The following is a 16619-nucleotide window of genomic DNA, read 5'->3' as shown; positions in this document are numbered from 1 at the left end:
GCACCTAGATGATAACTTCTTGGTACAGGTGCTAACGGAGCCAACTAGGAAAGGTGCCCTCCTAGACCTGTTGCTAGAAAACAGAGAGGGTCTGGTGGGAGATGTGGTGATTGGTGGCCGCCTCGGTCATAGCGACCATGAAGTGGTTGAGTTCAAAATTTATGGTGACAGAAGGAAAAGTGCCACCAAAACCTCATCCCTAGATATGGGGAAAGCGGACTTCAGGCTGCTCAGGGAACTAGTCAGTAAGGTCCCCTGGGAAACTGCTCTTGAAGGCCTCGATGTCCACCAGTGCTGGTCACTCTTTAAGCGATGCCTCCTAGAAGCACAAGATCAGGCAATTCCAAAATATCGCAAGTCAGGCAGGCAGGGCAGGAGGCCGGCGTGGCTGACCAGGAACATTCTAATGGAGATTAGGCGGAAACAGAGGGTGTTTCGCTACTGGAAGGAGGGCCAGGCGTCATGGAAAGAATACAGGGATGCTGTTCGTGTTTGTAGGGAGAAAGTTTGAGTGGCCAAAGCACACCTAGAGTTGAAGCTGGCTGTGTCTGTGAGAGAAAATAAAAAGGGTTTTTTTAGATATGTAAATGGAAAAAGGAGAACTAAAGAAAACATAGGGCCGCTCCTTGATAGGGAAGGTCTCCTCACAGACGATGACGTAGGCAAAGCAGAGACGCTTAACGCCTTCTTTGCCTCTGTCTTCAATACCGATGATGGGCTTCGGGACCCAGGGTGCCCTGAGCTGGAGGACCGGGACGGTGGGGATGACAAACTCCCAACTGACCCTGAATGTGTGCAGGATTTGCTACTCCACCTGGATCCCTACAAGTCCATGGGTCCAGATGGGATTCATCCCCGGGTGCTGAAAGAGCTGGCGGATGTCATCGCGGAACCTCTATCAATTATTTTTCAACGATCCTGGGAATTTGGAGAGGTCCCGGTAGACTGGAAGCTGGCAAATGTTGTGCCAATTTTCAAGAAGGGTCAGAAAGAAGACCCTAGCAATTACAGGCCTGTCAGTCTCACGTCAGTGCCTGGTAAAATCATGGAGAAGATGGTTCTCGGACTCATTGAGGCGCACCTGGGGGACAAAGCAGTCATTGGTCCCAGCCAGCATGGGTTTGTGAAGGGTAGGTCCTGCCTAACTAACCTGATTTCCTTTTATGATAAGATCACCCGTATGGTGGACCAAGGGAAACCAGCTGATGTGATTTTTTTGGACTTCAGCAAGGCTTTTGACACGGTTTCCCATAGGATCCTACTGGACAAAATGTCCACCATACAGCTAAATAAAAACATCATACAATGGGTGAGCAATTGGCTAACGGGCAGGGCCCAAAGGGTTATGGTAAATGGGGCTGTGTCAGGCTGGCGGGCGGTCACCAGTGGGGTCCCTCAAGGCTCCATTTTAGGGCCGGTACTTTTCAATATTTTTATAAATGATCTGGATGTAGGAATAGAGGGTATTTTGAGCAAGTTTGCTGATGACACCAAACTTGGAGGAGTTGTGGACTCAAATGAGGGCGTAAAGGCCTTGCAGAGGGATCTGGACAGGTTGGAGAGCTGGGCGATCACCAACCGCATGAAGTTCAATAAGAGCAAGTGCCGGGTCCTGCACCTGGGACGGGGAAACCCTGGCTGCACGTACAGACTGGGCGATGAGACGCTGGAAAGCAGCCTAGAAGAGAGGGATCTGGGGGTCGTGGTAGACAGCAAGTTGAATATGAGCCAGCAGTGTGCCCTGGCAGGCAGGAGGGCCAACCGTGTCCTGGGGTGCATAAAGCACGGCATCGCTAGTAGGTCAAGGGAGGTGATTGTCCCACTCTACTCTGCGCTGGTGCGGCCTCACCTCGAGTACTGTGTGCAGTTCTGGGCACCACAGTATAAAAAGGACATGAAACTGTTGGAAAGTGTCCAGAGGAGGGCTACGAAGATGGTGAAAGGCCTGGAGGGGAAGACGTACGAGGAACGGCTGAGGTCACTGGGCCTGTTCAGCCTGGAGAAGAGGAGGCTGAGGGGAGACCTCATCGCAGTCTACAACTTCCTCGTAAGGGGGTGTCGAGAGGCAGGAGACCTTTTCTCCATTAACACTAGTGACAGGACCCGCGGGAACGGGGTTAAGCTGAGGCAGGGGAAATTTAGGCTGGACGTCAGGAGGGGGTTCTTCACAGAGAGGGTGGTTGCACACTGGAACAGGCTCCCCAGGGAAGTGGTCACTGCACCGAGCCTGTCTGAATTTAAGAAGAGATTGGACTGTGAACTTAGGCACATGGTCTGAACTTTTGGGTAGACCTGTGCGGTGTCGAGAGTTGGACTTGATGATCCTTAAGGGTCCCTTCCAACTCAGGATATTCTATGATTCTATGATTCTATGATAAAAAAAAAAATTCTAATAATTTTGTGTATTATAATGGTACCTTCAGACTCTATGCAAAAGTACAGCGTGCTTCACCAGGAAATTATTTAGGCTCTTGCAGGGTGTTAATCCAAGCAGACTAGACAGGCAAAGAAATTATTATCCCCTCCTTATTAACGGAGATTTGAGGGATTAAGCCTGAGTTTCACAGAAGCAGGTATGACCTTGAAAGAACTAAACCCAAATAATCTAAAGCCCTGCTAAGTGCCATTGGCTACCAATATTATTCCTTTTGTCTTAATAATCTGAAACAAAAGCAAAAACATAAACAACACTACCGTACAAGTGGTCAAAAACAGTGAAAAAACATATAGGAAAGTGTGATGATAACCTATCAAGCAATTGGTTTTATTCATTGGAGGAAACTCAAGGAAACTGCCATAGCCTCATTTATGGAACTGAGGAGCTGGTTGCTATGGGTGGGTATGAGGGATGCAAGCAGCATGTTTTATATAGTGACACAAAATCTTTTCATAGACCAGCTGAGATAGCTGGAGAAAGCCGACAGAATTTTTGGCAGTCAATCCCAAACTGGATGGTAATGGGATCACTAAGTGTTAGCAGCTTTGAAAAAAGCACAAGTCATTCCTTCAAAGCTAAGCAGCTTGTTTCTGTTTATTTTTGTCTTTGGAAGAAGGGGTAGGGAAAGTGTAGATTTGTTAACTCTCAGAAACGGAGTGTCTGTTTATATGGCCCAGTGCAGTACTGGCTCCACTTGAGATGGTTCCTAGTCCTGTATCACCATCATCATCATCATCACCAGTTTTGCATAAAATCCACGGAAAAAATAAGTTTAGCAGGAAGGAAAGCACATCAGTGTGGGAAAAGACAGTATAAGCATGGACGCACTGTTTCTTATTCAGGACTGATTTGACTGTCTCCTCCTACCTCTGCACCACACCTGTGGGATGAACTTCCCCTCTGAGGACCAGAGTGGTCTCAAGACAGCAGCAGGTCACATCAAACCCTCCTGTGAGGGAGCCTGTGTCTCTTCTTGTCCTGCCATCATACTCCAGGGGCACAAGAGAGAGATGCAGGGCCAGTACTTTGTAGGTAAATGACCCTTAAAAATGTCTGCAGGATCACATTACCTCTTCATCAAGCCACATACACAGATACTTTTGGTCTTGAAGCCACCCACAGTACTGCACATAGAGGCAGACAAGCATATGCATAGAGTATCTATGGCTGGCTTACCACAGTCCAAAGGAGAGCATTTTCCCTGGTGGATATTTGACTGTAGAAACAGTCTTCGTCTTAGTATACCTGTATCATATGCCACCTATAGCATTGTGACCTGCCTGAAGGATAAGGTAAGCCCTATATTACAAAATATTATTGTGTAATAAATGTGTAAAGGTTGTCATAGTTAAACCTCATGGCTCAAGGTCTTGATGCAGAGTATCCTAGGCCTGACTCAGTATCTGAACATCAGCAAGGTTTACTGGGAAAAAATTATGCACATGAATAAAAGTTATGCGTGTACTCAAACACTGGATGCTTTTAAAATGTCTGGTAAATGAAGGAATAGCTAAGTTCCTTTAACCAACAGTTAGCTTTTATTAACCTGAGAATTTCCAGTTTTTTTTTTAGGTTTGTCATTCATTAACAAACTTGTCATTTCTTGGAACAGTTGTTTTATGGAGTAAGAACCTCATAAGACTTGCCTGCTCCAGGATCTGCTAGCCTGTCTATGCTATTGCCCCTGCAAAAAGAGGCTGCTTCACCGTCAGAAGAAGAAAGGAAAAGAGAAACTCATGATCTTCAAGTACAGCAAATGGTTTCTTTGGCAGATAAATGTACAGAGGATTATCACATCCGAAGCAGTAGCTCCTGGTATCTAGTGGTCTTTGAATAAATTACTCACTATGCCTGAGTTACCAAGTCATTTCCTAGTTTATTGTGTTCAGCTCTTCATCATTCAGTGGCTCATGGAAATTTATGTGATGTATTCACAAAGGAAATAAAAATATTTTCAACTGACTTAGTGTGTCTAACATATAAAGTTTATAGCAATCTTTTCAGCTAAGTCTGTTGAGTAAGTAAAATATGATTTTATTGGCCAATATTGAAGAAAAAGAGTTTCATTGCTAATTCATCATGCTTCATTCAGTCTCATTATTTTATAGGTGTCCTGATGAATGTCACTGTAAAACAAAGGGTTTGTGTTGTGCTGTTCATATCACAGGCCAGTGCTTTAGCTGACACTGTAGTCAACTATTTAGTTGTATCTATATCATTGCCAAGTTTCAGGCTTTGAAAGAAAACATCTGAATGAAAGTCGAGTGGAAACCAGTCTGCCTATAGAACATTTTGGCTTTGAAAGAAAAGCATGCTTTGTTGAACAGCTATTCTGGTCATCTCTGTTTGTGCCTTTGGTTCATTATTTCTACTTCCAAAACAAGACTTCTTTAGCACAACTGAGCTATCAAGTTTGCTCTTACTGTTTCTGACTAAGGCTTTTCAACACCAGCCTTTACCATGCTGCATCACTTTTCCAAAGGAATTCTATAAGTAAAGATCATCAGGGTGAGTATATATATTAATCTCACTTTGGTTCAAGCTAATGATCTCCCCAGAAACAACCAACCAAACAAACAAATAAAATCAAAACAAAATAAAACAAACAACAAAACCTGACAAAAACTGACTGCAGACATTAAGATCAGCATAGTTTTTGAAGAACCAAACAAAAACAGTGCAGCGTAGTGCATTTAAATCTTCAGGGCTTTGGAGAAGCATACTACTTTTAAAAGACACTAATGGAATTCATATTCCCTCAGTCTCCTTTCCTGGGCAAGCCCCAAACTATTTTTATTTTTTTTTTACCATCCTTTTAAGGAAGAAATGTCTTGTGGGAGATGCTTGTTAAATCTTGCCAGCATATCATTGCAATGCACCTTTCCAAACAAAACCACAAACCTTATGATTGCTCCATAACGTTTAATGTATAACAAGGAGTTCTGCTGCTATTGTAAAAATACCAGCTGACTTTTAACAGGACCATTAATTGATATTGTATCCTATTAGAACTCTTGTTTAAAAGGCAGTAAAATGTTAAACATTCTTGAATGTATTAATAAAGAAGGCCATTAGACATGCTTGTTTCAAGAGTCTTGATAAATTAATAAATGTTGAGTTAATTACAGTGCAGGACATTGAGATGTATCTTTGAGGCTGCAATGAGTATATTTCAAAGAAGACTCTTATCAGAGTTAAGCATGTGTGCAACAACAGTTAACTGGTGTAGTAAATCTGATAGGAATATTTGTGTTTACTCTCTTCATTATCTAAAATGATTTTATTTTTTTAAAACTTTAGATGAAATTAGATTAATACCTCAATCTGAAGATCTCCACAGGTGTGGGATTAACCTTAGCCATCTATTTCTTCCTCAGATCCTTCAATGTCATTTGTTGCCATAGAATTTTCATTAGAACTAAGTTAAATAAAATAATAGATAAGAGACACTGCACTTAAACCAAGACCATTTCCCACCTACCATTTTCATCTCACTCTGTCTCTGAGGAGGAAGAGCAAACAGATTAGACTCATGGCTGAATACAAGCAGGAAAATCTTACTTCTTTCTCACTGCAACTACTTGTACTAGTACTGTATCACTTAATAGAGGAGATGTTTTCATATATACTTGGTGACTCACCTTTCCCTTAGCACCATTTTTGGTGAGTACATATATTTTTTACACATAAGGACTTTGATAGAATACACCCTTGCTAACATTCCTACAGATCATTCTGTAGCAGTTTTTATGCCTTTCTGCCTAAACATCTGTTCTGCTGTAATTGGTGACAATGTTCTAGTTGATTTTTAAGGGTTCTTATTGATTTAATCTATATGTTTATGGGTATCCAATATCCAGTAGTAATGCTTAGTGGCCTTTCTACTTTTACAACTGTTTCACTCTCTTTGAAACCCCGAGTTATTCTCTTGAACTTTGGCTCTACTGGCTGAGACCCAATGGGACTATTCTGCACAGCACAGGGTAATTAATACATGGATTATTTACTTTTTTTATTTATCTGTTCAATAACACCCCACTCTCTTCCTGATCCCCATGAAATTTTCCAGAAATCATTGCTTTTTGGACCTCTTTTGCTTAGGTGTAATATAAATAAATCTTGATAGAAAAGCAGGAGGAAGAAAATTCTGCTGGCTCCATATGTAGAATACAAGAAGCCTGGACTCCATACCAGTATTGCCCAATCTTAGAAGCAAGAGAAATCCTGTTTCAAAAAGATGTTAGTAACACAAAAGTTTAAATGGTATTCTTCTGACATGATACAGACTGGAAATGACCTGAGTCATCCTTTGACTGCTGAGTAGAGATCAAAATATAAAATTCGATATTAGAACACTATTCTGACATGGTCATGCAATTTAAATCATACATGTTGTGCTGTCTTTTCATACAAAAGATTATTTTTTGACTGATGGAGCATGAACTTGATGCTGAAACATAACCTCTTTTTTTTTTTTTTCCCTAAAAAAAAGGAACCTTTTTTTTAAGACTATGTGAAGAGGAAACAAGTGCTTTTATTAACTTAATGCAACTCAAGTCCCGTTGAAAGCAGAAAGGCTGTATACCTCTGGAACAAGCATGGCAAAAATTGACCCACAAGCATATGGTCATATTTTGTTAATTTTCCTCTCCAGTGGTCAACTGGTATCTAAACATAAATACTTATATGAGTCTTTATTTAGACTATTTACTAGAAAGATAATCCTTTTAAATGATCTCTTATGATATAAACTGTTATGAAAAGCAATCAAAAGACAGCTTGAAAAGTTAGTTTCATTTTTTCGTAGCAACTTCTCCCATCTATTCCTTTGACCCATCAATTTATTCAAGCCTGTGTTTGCATGTAATAAAAGCAGAGGATATGCAATATATGTTGATTTTGGTAAGCTGTTGTTTTACCTGGGTAATTTTCATTGATGTCTCCAAGGTGGAGATTCTCTTTGCTAGATTCCTGCAGCAACTGAGAGCCAAATCTGAAAATGAGCTATTGGTTTGTGTTACCTATGACTAAAGAAGGGCAAATTATTATTTTTATTTTTATTTTTATTTTTATTTTTATTTTTATTTTTATTTTTATTTTTATTTTTATTTTTATTTTTATTTTTATTTTTATTTTTATTTATTTATTTATTTATTTTTGAGACAGAAGAGAGATTTGTGCTTTCTCTCTTTCTCTTTGGAAGAAACAACATTACTTCAGTTTTACAACAATCTTCCTGAACCTGAGGATCTGTCCCCAGAAGTTTACCATTGGGTGGATGAAGAATGATGATTATGACTCTAAATTCTAAGCATTATAGCCTAGCTTAGCAGAATGACAACAGTGTGAATAGCAACAGGGTCATTTCTGTAATGAGAAAGCCAGTGCTATTTGTATTTTGTGGGTTTTATGATTAGAGAAGCAAATCTAAGCAATTTGTAAGGAAGTTAATTACTTCACAAATGTGCTCAGATTTGCTCATCTGCAAAGCTGTATGCCAAAAGATGTTTACCCAGGTCTTTCTTGGATTAATGGTGAAGTCCAGGAGATCAGCACAATGTTGGTGCCATGCAGAGTGGTGTGAGGGAGCCCTGGACACTGCCTGAGTGGGTGGCTGTGAGCTCACTCTGCAGTACTGCCTCATGCAGAGACAGTGAAGGTCTTAAGCAGGTGTTTTTCTTCTCTCAGGGATCACATCCCTTGTTCTCCTGACTTTCTAAAAGGTTGGATCATGAAACCTTGCTTCATTTTGGAGCCACCTACTCAGCGCTACATTTGCCCTATGTAAAGTGGACATTTCCCCTCCTGTTCAATTTACAACCTCTGTCTTGCTGTCTGTCTGTCTGTCTGGGATGTGCAGTGGATCTCAGCTGTCCTAGGCACAAAGGCAACCGGATCCCTTCTGTTAAACAAGTTTAAGTTAACCTGTAATTCATCAGACATTGCTACCTGTGTCTACTAGTTTCATTTGTGAGGATACCTGCATAAATACTATTTGGAATGAAAAGTTAATGATGATGGAGGTTACAATCCAACATGCTATTTAAAAGTCACTGTCCCCTGCTGGAAAATAACCTGACAATACTCTGAGGTCTAACCACAACCCACAAGTTGTGGGTTGTCCCTCTGAAAGGGCTGTTATGGATACCATGACAGCTTCCTCACTCCTAAACAAGGAAGACTGCTATGCAAATACACATCCAACAGGGCTTGCTTGTAAGAGTATGATACATCTTTATCCATATTTATTGGAGAGTTTGGTGATCTGCGGCAGAGGAGAACTGAAACAATAAGTATCAGAATTGTTCACCTGAAGGGAAACTGGTTGATATCTCTCACAGATCTTCCCCTTCACTCTCCAGACACAACTTCTTCCAATCAAAATGTGAAAGGGACAATGTCACTGTCCTGTGAACTCAGGCTCTCCCCAAAAGTACTTGGTTTTAAAGCCATCTCCATTGGTAGCATCAGCTAAGGGCTCTTCCCCTCTGTCACCTATCCTGATCTGAAATTTTCTACTCTTCTTTTCTGTACCCACTTCTGTTAAAGGGGGAATTAAAACTTTCAATCCAAATGCTGAGTAAAAGTGTTTTTAGCTTAAAAGTGGAAGAGGAAGAAAAGCCGTCTCGTATACCAAATGACAGACTTACCTGCTTTCAGAGCTGAAGTTTCTTTACCAGTTCACCCAGTCATATTCCTCTTGGAATCAAATTAGCAACACAAAAACCAGAACAAAAACAAACAAACAAAACAAACAAATAACAACAACAACAAACAAACGAGATGAGTCAGTGCTGATATTATTTAAAGCCTGTATTGTATTATTTTATCTAGTCCCTCTTCCCTGCTCTAATGCTTACTTCAGCTTAGCCACCTCAGTAATGGCTCTGTGGGACAGTTTTCCAAGGCAATATCTTTTCTAGCCATATGCCTGATTTCAATGCCAGATCTGACAACAATCCTCTTCAGATGAACCATCCTGCTGCTAGTAGAATAAAAGTGAAATATCACTAAATGCTTGGGAAAAAAGAAGAAGTCAAAAAGGTTTGTGTTTTAATACTTTTTTTGAATCTTTTTTTCACCTCACTTTGTAGTGGATTTGACTTCAACTCTGATTCCACTTAATTTATGTATAAAAGATGTATTTTAAAGACGATTTTCCAAGCAATTTTGTGCCTGCGTGGGAGATGCTCTTAGGCAAGTCACCACTTCTTCCACTCAGAGTTAATGTAAAAATGGACCTAAGGAGGTGTTTTATATTTGATGCCCAAGGGAAGAGGGTATGATCAACACGGACAGTGCTATCCTGAGCACTTAGTGCTGTCAGGTCCCCCAGTCTGTGCTGCTAAAGCAAAAGCAGTGCATCCATCCTGGATCAAAAAATAATTTTGTACCACTTAAATGTTTCTAATATATTTACGATAATGACAAAACCATGATGATCATGCAATGATTTTGCTTGACCCCAAGAGGTCAAGAAAAGATTCAAATTAAGAGCTTCAGAAAAAAAGATTAGTTCATTAAGGTGGCCCCATTCCTTAGGCACCAGGAAAGGAATAGGAAGGGAAGGTGATGTTGGATGTACATGAGAAATCTTGCAAACCTCCCTGATCCCCATGTCCCCTCACCATGACTACCAGAGCAAGGATATGTGAGAGCCGTCCTGATTTGGGTGACATCATTGCTTCAGCTGGTGTGTGTTGCTCTGCCATGCTGCTCCTCAATGCTGAACTTGGATGCTGGTAGAAGCACAGCTGTCATGCTGCTGGGCCTAGAGTCCCCTTGCCTGGCAGTGAAGGGTATCACAGCTTTCCCTCCTGCACATGACACATGGCATTCACCATGCCAGATGGAGCTGAGAGGACATTTTCTGATAAAGCTTCAGTAAATCTGCCTAGTAGAAACTGAGGGCATCCAGTTTGGAGTCTGCAAGACAGAATGCAAATCCCAGCTGTATCTGGAGTTTCCTCAGGTGCTGCAGATGTACCACATCTGGCTGTCAGGCTGAAATATAGGACACACATATATGTGTGACTGTTTGCAGGTATATTCAGCAGGTGCCTTAAGCACAGCAGCGTAGCTATGAACAAATCTGAGAAGCTTTCTTTCACAGTTAAGGAAATTGAAGCCAATATACCTGCTGCATATGAAGCAATGTTATGGAGCCATTTCTTGCAGCTGGAAGACATCCCATGTGACTAGTACAAGTATATCTGCTTTTAAAATTTTCACTCTTCTGTGCAGTTTGGAAGCATCAGAAGCATCAGTCTAGACTCGTAGGAGTATGTCAGATAAGCCCAAGTAATTGCATCCTCTTTGGAAAAATGGGTAGGAATTAGGGAATATTAAATGAAGAAGCTGAAATTATATTATTTTGTGGGGGATAATAGTGTACCTGCAGAAGGAAAGCCAAACCAAAACCTGTTTGAAGTGGCTGCCTCCCATGAATTAGGGTCAAGCTGGCTCTGCCTGAGAATAACCACAGAATTTGACAGCAATCACATATAATTACAACAAATAAATTCACTAATGTCCCTAAAATACAATAGATCCTGACAAAATAAATGTTATATTTGGTGTAACAAAAGTTCAGCTGCCTCTTGCCTTCTCTGCCAGTGGAAGGTTACTTACTCCATGTTATGTGGGAGAGCCATTTGAGGTCTCCACTTAAAACCAGGCTGAAATACAATCTGTACCCTAGATAGCCATCAGCAGGAAGGTTTCCAGACAAATTAACTAGGTTAAAAACGGAGAGCATTTACCTTAAAATCAAATTCACCATACACTTTCAGTTCTGAAAGCAAGCTGGTCTTTTTGAAACAGTAGCCAGGAGCAGGAGAATCTAGATTTATTTGAAGGCATCTGGAGTAATTTGTCCTTTTATTTAGATTATGTTTCAGAATTCACAGTTGCTGGAATTCAGGCTTATGCATGTGATCCAGGCAAGCTGTTTTGTACCACATATGAAAAATGAGGGGCAATCCCATGCACAAGAACCAGTTTCAGCCATGATACTTTTTTTTTTTTTTTTTTTTTTTTTTGCAAAAGTCCTCAAACATAAAGCTGTTACCAACAATTTCATTTCTCTTTTTATACCATCTAGATATTGCCCACTATTTCTTAGTGCTGGATTTCACCTTAGGCCAGGGCACTGCTGTTATTAGCATTATGGTAGCCAGGCAGCAAACAAAAAATGGATGTTGATGATTCTCTGTGATGCAGGTGACAACAAATAACCAGGTACTGAGATTGGGACTAACTCATCAATAATTATGCACAAACAATGCAGTATTATTTTGGTCAATGTCAAGTTGAAGATGAGCCAGCAGTGTTCCCTGGCAGCCCTAAGGGTCAACCCTACCTTGGGTGCCTCAGGCCCAGCACCACCAGCCGGGTGAGGGGAGGGATTGTCCTGCTCTGCTCTGAGCTGTGCGGCCTCACCTCGGGCACTGTGTGCAGGTTGGAGTGCCACAGTGTGAGAAGGACATAAAGCTGTTAAAGAGTGTCCAAAGGAGGGCTATGAAAATAGTGAAGGGCCTAGAGGAGAAGATGTACTAGGAGTGGCTGTGGTCTCTTGGTTTGTTCAGCCCATAGCAGAACTGGCTGAAGGGAGGCCTCATGGCAGCCTGCAGCTCCCTCACGAGGGATGCAAAGGGGCAGGTGCTGAGCTCTGCACTCTGGGGACAGCGACAGGACCCAAGGGAACAGCATGGAGCTGGGACAGGGGAGGGTCAGGCTGGGGGTTAGGGAAAGGTTCTGCATCCAAATGGTGGTCGGGCACTGGGACAGGCTCCCCAGGGCAGTGGTCATGGCACTGAATCTGCTGGAGTTCAAGAAATGTTTGGACAACGCTCTAAGACACGTGGTCTGATTTTTGGGTGGCAAAGTGTGGAGCCAGGAGCTAGACTCAATGATCCTTGCGGGTCCCTTCCAACTCAGGTTATTCTATGATTCTGTATATGAAGAAAAATACAGTTCTTGATTTTCAGGATTTTCATTTCCTTTGAGAAATGGCCAGCTAAGCATTCAGAACAGGATTGTTTTAAATTACTTGTCTGCACTGGTGTGCAGAATGAAGCAATGACATCCATAGGGCTATGTCCTCCCCCTTCCTGGGATGACCAAGCTGTAAATATAAGGCTTCAGTCTGGGACACCAATGGGGTAAAATTAAGGTGAAGTTTAGAACAGAGAAAAGACCTAGAGCTGCATTTTGAGTATCTCATGACTTCAGGCTGTATAGATCCAGGATTTTGATTCAAGACCACTGCTGGTTTCATTGCTATTGATAAGCTGTCAGATTTTGAGTGTAAGCATCTTTTTACAAGATAATGTAATAATGTTATCAATATTTATACTGAAAATTTATAACTACTTTCAAAAGTTTCAAAACCTTTAAGAATTATTTACCTTCTGGATTCTGCTGTTAAAAATGTTGGCAAATTGCTACACATCTTAAAAAAAAAAATAAAAAAACAACCATCGTCTTATCAGTAATTTTACATTGGCAACAGTCAAATTCTCTGCACTATAAGCCTTCTGGGCATTACAAGTTAATGTCTGAAACTGAGTAGCAGTAAAACAATGATTAATGGAAAAATGTCATGTCTCCCTACAGAAGCTGATTCAAGAGCTATGCTCATATAGCAGAAGTTACAATATTTCTCAGTTTTGCAACCTCCAGACAATGAAAAATGGCATCTTATATATTCCTAAGATAGATAGGTCCCTTAATATTAACTCTATTATTTGAGAAAATTGTGCTTTAAATAAGGATAAATATTGACACATTTTATTATTGAAAATAAACTCACATTTGAGTCAACCTGCCACAGCTATCTTCTTTAGTGATTTATTGTTTAATCATTATTTAAATTTAGGGTTTATTTACTAGGAAAACAACAACAACAACAAAAACACTTAAAAAGCTGATAACTTAAGAAGCCAAAGCAGCACAGAAGTAACAATAAACTCAACATTTGAGAACTACAGAAAGTAAAGTTTTTACAGCTGCTAAGTTTTTACATACTGCTAAGGGAAGTATGGAATTGTAGCAGGTGAATACCTCTAAAATCACATGTTATCAGCCTCGTGTTTAACATGTTTGACAGAGGCAATTTCAGAAATGATATAGAAGAAGTTCCCAGGGAGCCATGCCAGAATTTGTGTCTCATCAAAGCCAGGCAAGCTTAGAGGCATCATGTAGTTGTCTCAGAAGGTTTCACAGACGATGACTGCACTGCCCAGGTCTTGACAGCCTCTGGAATACCACACTCTATTGAACTCATTAAAAGTATGTTGTATCCTGAATCAGAAAGTAAAACTGCAGAAGTAAGAGTCTTCAAGTTTGGGAGATTTTGTATTATGTTGATTGTGTAAGACAGACCCTGAGATTGCTGTTCACACCAGGATGTAAACGTTTCTTTCTGCCACTTCATGGTTTTGAAAAATACCCTACTTTATACTGAAAAAAAAGAAAGAAAACAACAACAACAACAACAAAACAGCCTCAGTCCTTTGTGTGTTTTTGTGCAAAAACTGGACAGCAGTCCTGTGGATTAGAGCACTCAGGAGTTCAGTGCTCCTGTGATTACTGGGCAGAGGACAGATCTGAAATGGCTTTCTCTTGGTTACTGATCTGTTCTCAAACTACTTCCAGTCTCCCACTGTTTGAGCAGAAATTGGATCCTTTCCCTGATCATTGCTGATAAACGTTTCTCTGGAACTAGTACCTTTCTATAAACAGTTTTTGTTTCATGGACAGGTGTTGTCATTTACACTTAAGTCTTTTTCAGTCTACAAAATACATAAATAAAGATGTTTCATGCTCTTTGGAGAATATGACTGCTCCTTAGCTGGCAGCACCTTTGCTGTCAGAGTGGACAACCTTCAAATGAAAGTCATAGCAGTTGCAGAGTGAGAGGTGATTTTTGGTGTAAGGAACGATAATATCTGAAAAGCTTTGCATATTAGCACAGAGACCTGCAAATCGATTCTCTTTAACAGTGAGATAACTATGATGTTTTGTTTTTAGGACATGTTAAGATCCACAGTTTTTCCTCAGCAAATTGCAACAGAAGCCTGAACAGACAAATGGACTCAGTGGTAAGGTTCAGGTGAGTATCTGGTTGGCAGTATCAAGTCCTATAATTGCTACAGCCTCCAGTAAAATTAATTTGTAAGCCATTGGCTTTCTAAAGGCCAGATGTCTACAATTACTTTTTTTCTTCTTTGTGCCAAGATGCATTCTTTCAAGAAAAAATATTGCTAAGCAAAGGGCACCTGTCTAAAATTACTAAGGCTCAAGTAAGAGATTTTCAGATCAACTTTGCTGCCCTTTTCCCCCTGCAGTAAAACTATATGCTTTGTCTACTGAGAACAAGAGAAAATGACCTTGCCTTGATTTGTGAACTTTAAAAAATGCTAAAATGATATCTGCAAGGAAACAGAATGCAAAACTGGCCTTCAGCTATGAAGGCTTTATTTTTTCATGTTTCTTAAAAAGAAAATGAGGATGCCATAAACATATCTGTCTTTATTTATTTTTTGGTCCTCTGTTCTTCCTCAAAATAATTATTGCAAGGATTTATTTATACCATATTTGATTTACACTTTAAGTAAAACCAATATATTTGCAAAAGGAAAAAAATGACACTTTAATTTGTTTATTTCAGTTGTATTTAGACATAGTCAGAAAATAGAATTTACAACCTACGTGGGTTTCTGGAATATCTGTATTTCATTTTGGCCTTACTCAGTATAAAAAGTCTAACTATCATTGATGGAATAAAATGCTGTAAAACAATTTTATTTAGAAATACATAATTGTTCTTTATTTTGCCATTGAAGTTGAATACAATTTTCTGCTCTGAAATAGCCATATGCGTACCTCCTTTCTATGTGTCTTCTCTTGTATGACTTTCAACTGAAAAACATTTAACTATAAGTTATTTTCTTCACTGAAAATAATAATTTCATTGAAACAGCAGGCATCAAAATGCATGATTGCTGAATGATTCTCATTAAGACCCTGATTACATCTTAGAGATGTAAAAAGTAAAAGTACTTTTATGTATTTATTTGTTTGTTTTGCAAGCTGTTTTTGTACAGCTGGTGTAAGAACTTCAGGAATCATTGAATCATAGCTTCTTTGAATCACAGAATGGTTTGGGTTCGAAGTGACCTTAAAGTTCATCTAGTTCTAATCCCCCTGCCATGGTCAGAGACACTTTCTGCTGGACCGGGTTCCTCATAACTCCATCCAACTTGGCCTTGAACACTGCCAGGGATGGGACATCCACAGCTTCTCTGGGCAACCTGAATCAGTGCTTCCCCAGCCTCATAGTAAATAAATTTTTCCTAATGTCCAATCTAAAATGTACCTTTTTTAGTGTAAAGCCATTTCCCCTTTTCCTACCAATTCACTCCCTGACAATGAGTACCTCCCCAGTTTTCTTATAGGTCCCCTTTAGGTATTGGAAAATCACTATAAAGTCTCCCCAGAGCCTTCTCTTCTCCAGGCTGAACAACTCCTTCAGTAGTGGGCATGACACATCTTTACTCACACCTCTGGACTTTACCATTGTCCGTCTGTGATATGCCTCTGCAACCTCTGTGACATCTCACATGCAGGATCTCAACGTCATGAAGTCACAGAGCTCACAGTGTGGTCACCATATTTTCTGCAGTGCTGAACTGCCAAAGAAAAAAAGATCTAGGCAAGTCCAAGGAAGCTATTTTGTATTCTGGATCAGTGCAACATCTTTTTTTCAACCTACTAGTACAGGATCATAAAAACAAGATTAGGGCTTAAGTAGCTATCATTATAAAACTGATGACAAAATGCCATTTCCTGCTACTGATAAAAAAATGTCATAAAAGAAAGCATATATTTTGTTGTTGTTGTTGCTGTTGTTTTGCAGTGGGTCTTTCATGATTCCAGTGTTCCCAGTGTCACTCCTTACCTGGTACATGAATTGCTGAGGACCTGTTTCCTGAAATGCTCTGTAATGGAAGAGATCATCAAGTAGTAATGTCTCTTTTTTTTTTTTTTTTTTTTTTTTTTTACTACAGTTTATCTTATGATAGTGAACATTATTATGGCACTTCTTTGCTCCCATGATAATGCCAGCATAGACTGCTGTGCATTATTGTATATTGTAAATCACTTTTCCAATAAAGAA

The sequence above is a fragment of the Aythya fuligula genome, chromosome 2 (assembly GCF_009819795.1).
Source record: "Aythya fuligula isolate bAytFul2 chromosome 2, bAytFul2.pri, whole genome shotgun sequence".
Taxonomy (NCBI): domain Eukaryota; kingdom Metazoa; phylum Chordata; class Aves; order Anseriformes; family Anatidae; genus Aythya; species Aythya fuligula.
Note: the sequence above shows the minus strand (reverse complement) of the source record.